At 47.7% G+C, this 15,395-nt stretch overlaps 1 non-coding gene across 1 annotated transcript; it reads right to left on the reverse strand.

Annotated features, from left to right (window-relative positions):
* Window positions 1-613: 613 nt before the first annotated feature.
* Window positions 614-685, reverse strand: TRNAD-GUC (transfer RNA aspartic acid (anticodon GUC)). Its single transcript has one exon. It is a non-coding gene; the product is annotated as a tRNA-Asp (tRNA).
* Window positions 686-15,395: the final 14,710 nt, after the last annotated feature.

Consider the following 15,395-nt stretch of genomic DNA (forward strand, 5'->3'; position numbering starts at 1 on the left):
GGAAAGGGATGGAGTTTTTCTCACTTTTGGCGTAGCAGGCCTCCCTTTGGGAAAGGGAAGAATCCTGATATCTCGGGTTTGACTAGTAGATAGGTTAGGGATTTTAATTCTCATAAGGGCGCTTTTTATTCGAGTCAGTCTTCCGCACACTGATTCTCCTCAAACTCGCCTGTCGGGGTGGATTAGATGAAGCTCTAGTGTAGACTGCTGACAGCTCTTCGGATCTACAAGTTAGGGTTCTTGTCGTGCATACACGATAATGAGATTTGGTGCCAGATTCTTCAGACTGATTCAAAGTAGCGATCTAAACATTTTTATATTAGTTTACAGAGGGAGTACTAGCTAAATATCCATGGAGAAGGTCCTATTTCTTTTCTTCTGGTGTAGTTTGGCGAAACCTGCTTCTTTTCTCAAGAAGAGGCGACAGATACTCGGACCATAATCAGCGACTTCATAGTTTAAGCCAATCACCATCAGATCATAATCAGTGTCTAATGTACATAATTCAAGTAAATCAGTATCGGAACATAATCAGTGACTAGTACATGATTTCACAAACAACACTGATTTATCAAGAAATGTAAGCGACGTAGAATGTTATTAAAAAAACTAGCGCCGTTGCCGGGGATCGAACCCGGGTCACCCGCGTGACAGGCGGGAATACTTACCACTATACTACAACGACTGGATTGATGTGTTAATCAGGTAAGCTCTATTAATCTACTACGAAATTGGACAGAGGGAGTAACTGAGAACTGAAATTGATACTGCACCAGTCGCTGGCTGAAGCAGTCAGCTCTGTCTCCGGACTTCCGGAGCACACGTAAAGCTGTTGCTCACATCTTTGATCCGATGAAAGCTATTGCTTGATCCGACCGATGCTCACGAGATGCCTCTCAGCATAGCCACACACACGCCTTTGGCCATGTACGCATGCACATGTGAAGTAGGAATACCCATTGATAACCAAATTCAGCATGCAAAGTTGCAAACACACTCACCGAGTCTTGGATTCTTTCCAACATTGCCGAGCGCGTGCGTGCGCGTGTTCCATTATACATTTGTCTACCTTGCGCAACGTACGTACGGGGGGCATCATGTACTCCGATCGTCGGAGATATCACCGGCGCCACCTGGTCTTACACGGATGATTGGGAAAGGCGGTGGGCCGGCGACCGCGGGAGGCTGGTGGAGGGCGTGGCGGCGGGAAAGGGCGGCCACGGCCGCGGCCGCTGGGGGTTACGACGGGCAGGTCAGTGCGGCGGGCACGTCGCCAGCGAGGTTCACGAACCAGCGGGAAGTCCCAGAGCGGAGGCGGCGGAGGAGCCGGAGAGGCCGGCAGCAGAGACAATGGCCCTGCACCAGCCGTGCAGCATCGGCAGATCCTTGCTTCTTCCAGAAGCGACGAACGACTAGCGGCGCTCCTCCATCTCGCAACCATGCGATCAATGCAGCTCGAGTCGTGGCGGCTTCCGCCGTCGACGTGGACCTCTTCGAGAACCATGGCATTCTGGGCCAAGAACTTGACGAGCCGGACTTGGAAGCAGGAGAGCGCGTCCACGTCGACCTGCACGACCACTCTCCTCAAGGAGTTCCGTAAGCAATCCAGCGCACTGCAGCTGCAGTTCAGTCCGGGGACGTCGAGGAGCTCACGGTCGCAGCAATCACAGTCGTCGTCGTCGTGTTCATCGTCGCCTTTCAAGGATGATTGTTTACACGCCGTGAAATCCACCATGGTGGCCGTATCATCTGCTGCTTCGTTGAGATACTTCCGCCAGCTGAATTTTAGCCTGAGCTCGCGGATCGCCGGGCAGCAACATAGCAGGTTCAGCACTGCGTAGGCCGCAGCGCCGTGGCTGCCGAGACACCACCCGCACAGCTCTTCTATTTCGAGGTGCTCCAGGTTGGGGAACATTGGCAAGTGGGCGCCGTCGATGTCGGCGATGGAGTAAACCGTCAGCTTGAGGGACCTAGCGTGGCACGCGCCGCCGCCAAAGTGGACCGAGCGCAGGGACGCCGCAGAGCGCACCTCCAGGTTGACACGTTCCAGGCCGGGCGAGGGAGACTTGAAGGAGACGGAGGCGTCGAACGGCACGATCTGGGTGTAGCGGAAGCGGCGCAGGCACGGTGCGTCGACCTCGAGGCTGCACGCGTCAGTGTCACGGGTGGCCATGTTGGTGACGGCGACCACGCTGGCCGCCGGGCAGCGTAGACGGAGCCACCGGGTTGCGGGTGAACCCGAAGGCGACGGATCGAGGAATCTCAGCGACTCGAGCCGCAGGTCAGCGAGCTTCGGCGCGGCGTGGATCATGTCCTGGAGCGTGCAGAGCTTCATGATGCACAGCCGCAGCCGCAGCGCCTCCAGACATGGGAACGCGACGCCCCGAGGTGGATCCAATCTGGACGAGGGGTCGAGGGGCACGAGCATGCAGCCCCTGAGATCGAGGACTCGCAGTGCCACGAACGGCAGCGAGTCCGGCGGCAGCGAGCACAGCTCCAGGAACAAGGCACACGACGTGAATGGCGGCCAGGCGCCGTCTTTGCAGTCGAGGCGGAGCTCCTCCACGCGCTCATCGCCGCCGCAGGCCCAGCGCACGATCTCTTCGTCCATGGGCTCATCCCGCATAACGACGGCGATCTTCTTGGGAACGCGCCCGCGGGAGCGGTGGCGGGCGAGCGCGTGGCTGGGGTCCTCCACCGCTCGGCACTGGAGAGGAATCAGTAAGCCGCCGCCGGTCGTGTAGGAGCGGTAGTCGAGGTTGATGGCGCCCGTTTCGAGCCACAGTGGTCGGCGCCATCTGCGCGAGAGGGCGGTGGCGCGGGCGGCCTCCCTGGCTGGGGCGAAGGAGAGGATGTGGCGGAGCAAGTCGTCGGAGAGAACCGACAGGCGGTCCGACGCCGCGGCGGCCATCTAAGAAGATATGTTTTTGATTATGGGTTTGTCTGGCACACATCTAAATATGACATAGTTATGTTACATCTATATTGATGTCCACTTTGTTTGGGTCTATTTTTTTTTCTAGTTTTTTTCTTATTGCTACATTATATACTTATGGGAGCTTAGATGTGACATCTTTAAAAAACATCTAGATCTAAATTAGACAAATTGTTTGTTTATTATTTTTCTGTACAAGAAGATCAAATTTAGTTAGGGCTCTCTGGACGCAGCATTCTTTTCTCAACAAGATGATTCGGTCGTTATGACGAAAGATCTCACAGAGAGATTCTTTTTGTAATACAGATCAGACCGTCAGATAAAAAAAAGGGTAAACATACATTTTGAGTAAAAAAAAATTACAGAACTCCTCGAATATTATTTGACCCCCAACTTTGGAAAGGACTTCTAACATTTGTTCATAGTCATTTCCATAAAGTTTCAGATTTTCTTTTGAAATGGTTTGCTATGTTTTCTTAGATGTAACGTGAATGCGGGGTGTGGAAAACTACTCTCTTTTTTGAACAAAAAAATTTGACACCCTCATGTACTTCAGATCTCGATTGAATGCATGAAAATTAATCACTGAACCGTGGCAAATTTCCTGTCAAATTTCTACACTACTTCTACATGGCATTTTTTTTACTTTAGAACATGCCAAATCCTATACACAAACATGCCAATTTTATTCATTTTCACATGGCAAATGTGCTCGTCAGATTTTTTTGCAGACGTCGGCTTTTTTTTACAAAGTTTCCATAGGTTAATCAAATAGTAGCAGTTTTCACAAACGCCTTTGGAAACAACTCATGTGAGAGCTCCTCCCGAGAACCTAACCGTCACCACCACCTCCGCCTCCACCATAGCTCGGTTCCCCCTCCTCCGGCCAGCCTCGCCGGCGACGAGAGGAGTGGGGAACCCGATCTATGAGTGGAGTTTTTTTTTAATTAAAGTAGTGTTTTCATTAGATTGGGTTAGGGTTTGGTAGCCGTCTTCTTCTTCATTGGAGATGGCATGGTCTACAATAAGTAATCTTTGACCCTTCATTCGATGTAGAGATCTCCTTCCTGACGTCAATGGTGGTGTTGAAAGATTTAATTTGTCTAGGTATGGTCCTTCGGATCTTGCTTCGCCAGATCGATTTTGGATTATTTTTCATGGTTGTTGCGTGGAGGATTGTCCTCACAATATCTATCTTGGCTGTTATGTCCTCTACAATGGTGATTCATACTCTCGGCTCCCAACGATGTTGATCTGGCCGTTCGGTTATTTTTTCCTGGAATACCAGTGTTGATACTCTTGCCAATGTTGGTTGATTACTTTAATGGCCGTATGCGGCTCAAATTAAAATTATAGGAGAACTTTAGTTGGTATTTACAAGTCTGTGGTTTGATATCTCCGTTATTTTCCTACTTCTGCCTTTACAAGAGTATAGGATTGTGTCATAGAAGAAGAAAGAGTTTGAAGATCTCAAAGATTTATTCGTCCCTTTTAGACTTTATTTTGTAATCGTTGTAGTATGCTCTTGTATCTCTACCATGCATTATTTACTTCTACAAATATATCATGGTATTGGTTGTATAAAAAAACTAGTAGCACTTTTCCCTATCCTTTTTGTTTTGGCAAACATCAGTACCAGAATGATCACGAAAAGATATTCAAATAGGAGCAAGCAACACCAAACTTATGAACTAAATAATTGAACATGTCACGATTAAATGCAATAGAATTAAAAACTCAGCTGATGTGCACTAATGAGTAGCAGCTAACCAGATCTAGCCAAACTCTTAAACGTTTAGAGGAGTAAATTTTTGAAGGAGTTATCCTCCAAAGGCAACTCAATTCTATCAAATATACTCGACCGACGCCACATCTCTGGATAATTTCGGCTGCTCCACACTCCCGCCCGAGTGCTCGATGATATGAATATGATGTAGATATTTTTTTTGCCTTTTGCTTTCCGGCCGACACATTGATGATGGCTTGTGGAGGTGGGGTTTGAGCTTCTTGTTGTTGATTGTAGTGTGGAGGAGGTGGATGTTGCAAGCTTCATGTCTCAATTGCATTTGTCACGCATCCAAGGCCTCGACGATCTAGATTATGATAGTGCTAGGTATGCTGAAGAAGAATATATCAAGGAGAGGAATGATCCCAATGTGGAGGAGGTCAAAGATCCCATGGATACTCAAGCAAGCACCAAGAGATCAAGGACAAGAAACTACTGCCAAGATGAAGGCATTGCTTCATGTCATGCTTGGACGAACGAACCGCTTGATGCATTGATTGGCCCATATCAAACCAAGGAGAGAATCCGAAGTAGGATTGAAGACTCATATTGCAACATCGTGACCGTCTCATCCAAACACACTCAAGGCTCTCTTTTTTCGAACCGGGAGGGGAGAAGCGAGTTCGACACATTGATAGGAAAGCGAGTTCGACACATTGATAGGAAATTTGCCGCATGTGCTAGGCATCGAAACACATAAGGATGGCAATGGGTAGGGTATGGGGCGGGTAGAGCAATACCATACCCATACCCGTGTAGTCAATGGGTACAAAATTCTACCCATACCCGTACCCACGGGTAGGAAACTTTCCCCGTACCCATACCCGACGGGTACCCATTGTTGGGGAACGTAGTAATTTCAAAAACATTCCTACGCACAAGCAAGATCATGGTGATGCATAGCAACGAGAGGGGAGAGTGTCGTCCACGTACCCTCGTAGACCGTAAGCAGAAGCGTTATGACAACGCGGTTGATGTAGTCGTACGTCTTCACGATCAACCGATCCTAGTACCGAACGTACGACACCTCCGCGATGCGCACACGTTCAGCTCGGCGACGTCCCACGAACTCACGATCCAGTAGAGCTTCGAGGGAGAGTTCCGTCAGCACGATGCCGTGATGACGGTGATGATGATGCTACCGACGCAGGGCTTCACCTAAGCACCTCTATGATATGACCGAGGTGGATTATGGTGGAGGGGGGCACCGCACACGGCTAAAAGATCAATGATCAACTTGTGTGTCTATGGGGTGCCCCCTTCCCCCGTATATAAAGGAGTGGAGGAGGTGGAGGGGGCCGGCCTCCTAGGCGCGCCCCAAGGGGAGTCCTACTCCCACCGGGAGTAGTATTCCACCCCTTCCAAGAGTAGGAGTAGGAGGGAAGGAAGGAGGAGAGAGGGGGAAGGAAAAAGGGGGGCGGCGCCCCCCCTTCCTTGTCCAATTCGGACTAGAGGGGGAGGGGGTGCGCGGCCTGCCCTGGCCGCCCCTCCTCTTCTCCACCAAGGCCATGAGGCCCATTACACTCCCCGGGGGGGTTCCCGTAACCCCCCGGTACTCCGGTATTCGTTCGAACTTACCCGGAACCCTTCTGAAGTCCAAACATAGTCATCCAATATATCGATCTTTATGTCTCGACCATTTCGAGACTCCTCGTCATGTGCGTGATCATATCCGGGACTCCAAACTACCTTCGGTTCATCAAAACACATAAACTCATATTACCGATCGTCACCGAACGTTAAGCGTGCGGACCCTACGGGTTCGAGAACTATGTAGACATGACCGAGACACATCTCCGGTCAATAACCAATAGCGGAACATGGATGCTCATATTGGTTCCTACATATTCTACGAAGATCTTTATCGGTCAAACCGCATAACAACATATGTTGTTCCCTTTGTCATCGATATGTTACTCGCCCGAGATTCGATCGTTGGTATCTCAATACCTAGTTCAATCTCGTTACCGACAAGTCTCTTTACTCGTTCCGTAATGCATCATCCCGTAACTAACTCATTAGTTACATTGCTTGCAAGGCTTATAGCGATGTGCATTACCGAGAGGGCCCAGAGATACCTCTCCGACAATCGAAGTGACAAATCCTAATCTTGATCTATGCCAACTCAACAAGTACCATCGGAGACACCTGTAGAGCACCTTTATAATCAACCAGTTATGTTGTGATGTTTGGTAGCACACAAAGTGTTCCTCCGGTATTCAGGAGTTGCATAATGTCATAGTCATAGGAACATGTATAAGTCATGAAAAAAGCAATAGCAATATACTAAACGATCAAATGCTAAGCTAACGGAATGGGTCAAGTCAATCACATCATTCTCTAATGATGTGATCCCGTTAATCAAATGACAACTCATGTCTATGGCTAGGAAACTTAACCATCTTTGATTCAACGAGCTAGTCAAGTAGAGGCATACTAGTGACACTTTGTTTGTCTATGTATTCACACATGTACTAAGTTTCCGGTTAATACAATTCTAGCATGAATAATAAACATTTATCATGATATAAGGAAATATAAATAACAACTTTATTATTGCCTCTAGGGCATATTTCCTTCAGTCTCCCACTTGCACTAGAGTCAATAATCTAGATTACACAGTAATGATTCTAACACCCATGGAGTCTTGGTGCTGATCATGTTTTGCTCGTGAGAGAGACTTAGTCAACGGGTCTGCAACATTCAGATCCATATGTATCTTGCAAATCTCTATGTCTCCCTCCTTGACTTAATCGCAGATGGAATTGAAGCGTCTCTTGATGTGCTTGGTTCTCTTGTGAAATCTAGATTCCTTTGCCAAGGAAATTGCACCAGTATTGTCACAAAAGATTTTCATTGGACCCGATGCACTAGGTATGACACCTAGATCAGATATGAATTCCTTCATCCAGACTCCTTCATTTGCTGCTTCCGAAGCAGCTATGTGTTGGAAATATGCCCTAAAGGCAATAATAAATGGTTACTATTATATTTCTTTGTTCATGGTAATTGTCTATTGTTCATTCTATAATTGTGTTATCCGGAAATCGTAATGCATGTGTGAATACATAGACCACAACGTGTCCCTAGTAAGCCTCTAGTTGACTAGCTCGTTGATCAACAGATAGTCATGGTTTCCTGACTATGGACATTGGATGTCATTGATAACGGGATCACATCATTAGGAGAATGATGTGATGGACAAGACCCAATCCTAAGCATAGCTCAAAGATCGTGTAGTTCGTTTGCTAGAGCTTTTCCAATGTCAAGTATCTTCTCCTTAGACCATGAGATTGTGCAACTCCCGGATGACGTAGGAGTACTTTGGGTGTGCCAAACGTCACAACGTAACTGGGTGACTATAAAGGTACACTACGGGTATCTCCGAAAGTGTCTGTTGGGTTGGCACGGATCGAGACTGGGATTTGTCACTCCGTATGACGGAGAGGTATCTCTGAGCCCACTCGGTAATGCATCATCATAATGAGCTCAATGTGGCTAAGGAGTTAGTCACGGGATCATGCATTGCGGTACGAGTAAAGAGACTTGCCGGTAACGAGATTGAACAAGGTATTGGGATACCGACGATCGAATCTCGGGCAAGTAACATACCGATTGACAAAGGGAATTGTATACGGGATTGATTGAATCCTCGACATCGTGGTTCATCCGATGAGATCATCGTGGAACATGTGGGAGCCAACATGGGTAACCAGATCCCGCTGTTGGTTATTGACCGGAGAGGCATCTCGGTCATGTCTGCATGTCTCCCGAACCCGTAGGGTCTACACACTTAAGGTTCGGTGACGCTAGGGTTGTAGAGATATGAGTATGCGGAAACCCGAAAGTTGTTCGGAGTCCCGGATGAGACCCCGGACGTCACGAGGAGTTCCGGAATGGTCCGGAGGTGAAGAATTATATATAGGAAGTCAAGTTTCGGTCAACGGGAAAGTTTCGGGGGGCACCGGTATTGTACCGGGACCACCGGAAGGGTCCCGGGGGTCCACCGGGTGGGGCCACCTATCCCGGAGGGCCCCATGGGCAGAAGTGGGAAGGGAACCTGTTGGGATTCGTAGCATAATTTTAAAATTTTCCTACGCTCCCCAAGATCCATCTATGGAGTATACTAGCAACGAGGGGAAAGGAGTGCATCTACATACCCTTGTAGATCGCGAGCGGAAGCGTTCCAATGAACGTGGATGACGGAGTCATACTCGCCGTGATTCAAATCACCGATGACCGAGTGCCGAACGGACGACACCTCCGCGTTCAACACACGTACAGTGCAGCGACGTCTCCTCCTTCTTGATCCAGCAAGGGGAAGGAGAGGTTGATGGAGATCTAGCAGCACGACGGCGTGGTGGTGGATGTAGCGGGTCTCTGCAGGGCTTCGCCGAGCTTCTGCGAGAGGGAGAGGTGTAGCAGGGGAGGAGGGAGGCGCCCAAGGCTGTTGTGTTGCTGCCCTCCCTCCCCCCTTTATATAGGCCCCCTGAGAGGGGGGGGGGGGGCGCCGGCCAAGATCCCATCAAGGGAGGGGGCGGCGGCCAAGGGGGGAGACTTGCCCCCCAAGGCAAGTGGGGCGCCCCCCACCCTAGGGTTTCCAACCCTAGGCGCAGGGGGAGGCCCATGGGGGGCGCCCCAGCCCACTAGGGGATGGTTCCCTTCCCACTTCAGCCCATGGGGCCCTCCGGGATAGGTGGCCCCACCCGGTGGACCCCCAGGACCCTTCCGGTGGTCCCGGTACAATACCGATAACCCCCGAAACTTTCCCGGTGGCCGAAACTTGACTTCCTATATATAATTCTTCACCTCCGGACCATTCCGGAACTCCTCGTGACGTCCGGGATCTCATCCGGGACTCCGAACAACTTTCGGGTTTCCGCATACTCATATCTCTACAACCCTAGCGTCACCGAACCTTAAGTGTGTAGACCCTACGGGTTCGGGAGACATGCAGACATGACCGAGACGCCTCTCCGGTCAATAACCAACAGCGGAATCTGGATACCCATGTTGGCTCCCACATGTTCCACGATGATCTCATCGGATGAACCACGATGTCGAGGATTCAATCAATCCCGTATACAATTCCCTTTGTCAATCGATATGTTACTTGCCCGAGATTCGATCGTCGGTACCCCAATACCTTGTTCAATCTCGTTACCGGCAAGTCTCTTTACTCGTACCGCAATGCATGATCCCGTGACTAATGCCTTAGTCACATTGAGCTCATTATGATGATGCATTACCGAGTGGGCCCAGAGATACCTCTCCGTCACACGGAGTGACAAATCCCAGTCTCGATCCGTGCCAACCCAACAGACACTTTCAGAGATACCCGTAGTGTACCTTTATAGTCACCCAGTTACGTTGTGACGTTTGGTGCACCCAAAGCACTCTTACGGCATCCGGGAGTTGCACGATCTCATGGTCTAAGGAAAAGATACTTGACATTGGAAAAGCTCTAGCAAACGAAACTACACGATCTTTTATGCTATGCTTAGGATTGGGTCTTGTCCATCATATCATTCTCCTAATGATGTGATCCCGTTATCAATGACATCCAATGTCCATAGTCAGGTAACCATGACTACCTATTGATCAACGAGCTAGTCAACTAGAGGCTTACTAGGGACACGTTGTGGTCTATGTATTCACACATGTATTACGATTTCCGGATAATACAATTATAGCATGAACAATAGACAATTACCATGAATAAAGAAATATAATAATAACCATTTATTATTGCCTCTAGGGCATATTTCCAACAGTCTCCCACTTGCACTAGAGTCAATAATCTAGTTACATTGTGATGAATCGAACACCCATTGCGTCCTGGTGTTGATCATGTTTTGCTCTAGGGAGAGGTTTAGTCAACGGATCTGCTACATTCAGATCCGTATGTACTTTACAAATATCTATGTCTCCATTTTGAACACTTTCACGAATGGAGTTGAAGCGACGCTTGATATGCCTGGTCTTCCTGTGAAACCTGGGCTCCTTCGCAAGGGCAATAGCTCCAGTGTTGTCACAGAAGAGAGTCATCGGGCCCGACGCATTGGGAATCACCCCTAGGTCGGTAATGACTCCTTCATCCAGACTGCTTCCTGTGCCGCCTCCGAGGCCGCCATGTACTCCGCTTCACATGTAGATCCCGCCACGACGCTTTGCTTGCAACTGCACCAGCTTACTGCTCCTCCATTCAAAATATACACGTATCCGGTTTGTGACTTCGAGTCATCCAGATCTGTGTCGAAGCTAGCGTCAACGTAACCCTTTACGACGAGCTCTTCGTCACCTCCATAAACGAGAAACATATCCTTAGTCCTCTTCAGGTACTTCAGGATATTCTTGACCGCTCTCCAGTGTTCCATGCCGGGATTACCTTGGTACCTTCCTACCAAACTTACGACAAGGTTTACATCAGGTCTGGTACACAGCATGGCATACATAATAGACCCTATGGCCGAGGCATAGGGGATGACACTCATCTTTTCTCTATCTTCTGCCGTGGTCGGGCATTGAGCCGTGCTCAACTGCACACCTTGCAATACAGGCAAGAACCCCTTCTTGGACTGATCCATATTGAACTTCTTCAATATCTTGTCAAGGTATGTACTCTGTGAAAGACCAATGAGGCGTCTTGATCTATCTCTATAGATCTTGATGCCTAATATATAAGCAGCTTCTCCAAGGTCCTTCATTGAAAAACACTTATTCAAATAGGCCTTTATACTTTCTAAGAATTCTATATCATTTCCCATCAATAGTATGTCATCCACATATAATATGAGAAATGCTACAGAGCTCCCACTCACTTTCTTGTAAACGCAGGCTTCTCCATAAGTCTGTGTAAACCCAAACGCTTTGATCATCTCATCAAAGCGAATGTTCCAACTCCGAGATGCTTGCACCAGCCCATAGATTGAGCGCTGGAGCTTGCATACTTTGTTAGCATTCTTAGGATCGACAAAACCTTCCGGCTGCATCATATACAACTCTTCCTTAAGGAAGCCATTAAGGAATGCCGATTTGACGTCCATCTGCCATATCTCATAATCATAGTATGCAGCAATTGCTAACATGATTCGGACGGACTTCAGCTTCGCTACGGGTGAGAAAGTCTCATCATAGTCAACCCCTTGAACCTGTCGATAACCCTTAGCGACAAGTCGAGCTTTGTAGATGGTCACATTACCATCTGCGTCTGTCTTCTTCTTAAAGATCCATTTATTATCTATGGCTCGCCGATCATCGGGCAAGTCAGTCAAAGTCCATACTTCGTTTTCATACATGGATCCTATCTCGGATTTCATGGCTTCTAGCCATTTGTCGGAATCCGGGCCCGCCATCGCTTCTTCATAGTTCGAAGGTTCACCGTTGTCTAACAACATGATTTCCCGGACAGGGTTGCCGTACCACTCTGGTGCGGAACGTGTCCTTGTGGACCTACGAAGTTCAGTGGCAACTTGATCCGAAGCTTCATGATCATCATCATTAACTTCCTCCCCAGTCGGTGTAGGCACCACAGGAACATCTTCCCGCGCTGCGCTACTTTCCGGTTCGGAAGGGGTGACTATCACCTCATCAAGTTCCACTTTCCTCCCACTTAATTCTTTCGAGAGAAACTCTTTCTCCAGAAAGGACCCATTCTTGGCAACAAATATCTTGCCTTCGGATCTTAGGTAGAAGGTATACCCAATGGTTTCCTTAGGGTATCCTATGAAGACGCATTTCTCTGACTTGGGTTGGAGCTTTTCAGGTTGAAGTTTCTTGACATAAGCATCGCATCCCCAAACTTTTAGAAATGACAGCTTAGGTTTCTTCCCAATCCATAATTCATACGGTGTCGTCTCAACGGATTTCGACGGAGCCCTATTTAAAGTGAATGCGGCAGTCTCTAAAGCATAGCCCCAAAATGAGAGCGGTAAATCGGTAAGAGACATCATAGATCGCACCATATCCAATAGAGTGCGATTACGACGTTCGGACACACCGTTTCGCTGAGGTGTTCCAGGCGGCATGAGTTGTGAAACGATTCCACATTTCCTTAAGTGCGCACCAAATTCGTGACTTAAATATTCTCCACCACGATCTGATCATAAGAACTTTATTTTTCTGTCACGTTGATTCTCAATCTCACTCTGAAATTCCTTGAACTTTTCAAAGGCTTCAGACTTGTGTTTCATTAGGTAGACATACCCATATCTACTTAAGTCATCAGTGAGAGTGAGAACATAACGATATCCTCCGCGAGCCTCAACACTCATTGGACCGCACACATCGGTATGTATGATTTCCAATAAGTTGGTTGCTCGCTCCATTGTTTCGGAGAACGGAGTCTTGGTCATCTTACCCATGATGCATGGTTCGCACGTGTCAAATGATTCGTAATCAAGAGACTCCAAAAGTCCATCTGCATGGAGCTTCTTCATGCGCTTGACACCAATGTGACCAAGGCGGCAGTGCCACAAATATGTGGGACTATCGTTATCAACTTTACATCTTTTGGTATTCACACTATGAACATGTGTAACATCACGTTCGAGATTCATCAAGAATAAACCATTAACCAGCGGGGCATGACCATAAAACATATCTCTCATATAAATAGAACAACCATTATTCTCGGATTTAAATGAGTAGCCATCTCGAATTAAACGCGATCCAGATACAATGTTCATGCTCAAAGCTGGCACTAAATAACAATTATTGAGGTTTAAAACTAATCCCGTAGGTAGATGCAGAGGTAGCGTGCCGACGGCGATCACATCGACCTTGGAACCATTCCGACGCGCATCGTCACCTCGTCCTTCGCCAGTCTCCGTTTATTCCGTAGTTCCTGTTTTGAGTTACAAATATGAGCAACCGCACCGGTATCAAATACCCAGGAGCTACTACGAGTACTGGTAAGGTACACATCAATTACATGTATATCACATATACCTTTGGTGTTGCCGGCCTTCTTGTCCGCTAAGTATTTGGGGCAGTTCCGCTTCCAGTGACCACTTCCCTTGCAATAAAAGCACTCAGTTTCAGGCTTGGGTCCATTCTTTGACTTCTTCCCAGTAACTGGCTTACCGGGCGCGGCAACTCCCTTGCCGTCCTTCTTGAAGTTCTTCTTACCCTTGCCCTTCTTGAACTTAGTGGTTTTATTCACCATCAACACTTGATGTTCTTTTCTGATCTCCACCTCCGCTGATTTCAGCATTGAATATACCTCGGGAATGGTCTTTTCCATCCCCTGCATATTGAAGTTCATCACAAAGCTCTTGTAGCTTGGTGGAAGCGACTGAAGGATTCTGTCAATGACCGCATCATCCGGGAGATTAACTCCCAGCTGAGATAAGCGGTTGTGCAACCCAGACATTCTGTGTATGTGCTCACTAACAGAACTATTCTCCTCCATTTTACAGCTGAAGAACTTGTCGGAGACTTCATATCTCTCGACCCGGGCATGATCTTGGAAAACCATTTTCAGCTCCACGAACATCTCATATGCTCCATGTTTCTCAAAACGCTTTTGGAGACCCGGTTCTAAGCTGTAAAGCATGCCACACTGAACGAGGGAGTAATCATCAGCACGCTGCTGCCAAGCGTTCATAACGTCTTGGTTCTCTGGGATTGGTGCTTCACCTAGCGGTGCTTCTAAGACATAATCTTTCTTGGCTGCTATGAGGATGATCCTCAGGTTCCGGACCCAGTCCGTATAGTTGCTGCCATCATCTTTCAGCTTGGTTTTCTCTAGGAACGCATTGAAATTGAGGACAACGTGGGCCATTTGATCTACAAGACATAGTGTAAAGATTTTTAGACTAAGTTCATGATAATTAAGTTCATCTAATCAAATTACTCAATGAACTCCCACTCATATAGACATCCCTCTAGTCATCTAAGTGAAACATGATCCGAGTTTAACTAGGCCGTGTCCGATCATCACGTGAGACGGACTAGCCAAGATCGGTGAACATCTCCATGTTGATCGTATCTTCTATACGACTCATGCTCGACCTTTCGGTCCTCCGTGTTCCGAGGCCATGTCTGTACATGCTAGGCTCGTCAAGTCAACCTAAGTGTATTGCGTGTGTTCCGAGGCCATGTCTGTACATGCTAGGCTCGTCAACACCCGTTGTATTCGAACGTTAGAATCTATCACACCCGATCATCACGTGGTGCTTCGAAACAACGAACCTTCGCAACGGTGCACAGTTAGGGGGAACACTTTTCTTGAAATTATCATAAGGGATCATCTTACTTACTACCGTCGTTCTAAGCAAATAAGATGCAAAACATGATAAACATCACATGCAATCAAATAGTGACATGATATGGCCAATATCATTATGCTCCTTTGATCTCCATCTTCGGGGCACCATGATCATCTTCGTCACCGGCATGACACCATGATCTCCATCATTGTGTCTTCATGAAGTCGTCACGCCAACGATTACTTCTACTTCTATGGCTAACGCGTTTAGCAACAAAGTAAAGTAATTTACATGGCGTTATTCAATGACACGCAGGTCATACAAAATAATAAAGACAACTCCTATGGCTCCTGCCGGTTGTCATACTCATCGACATGCAAGTCGTGATTCCTATTACAAGAATATGATCAATCTCATACATCACATATATCATTCATCACATCTTCTAGCCATATCACATCAC

Source organism: Triticum aestivum, chromosome 6D, assembly GCF_018294505.1.
Source record: "Triticum aestivum cultivar Chinese Spring chromosome 6D, IWGSC CS RefSeq v2.1, whole genome shotgun sequence".
Taxonomy (NCBI): domain Eukaryota; kingdom Viridiplantae; phylum Streptophyta; class Magnoliopsida; order Poales; family Poaceae; genus Triticum; species Triticum aestivum.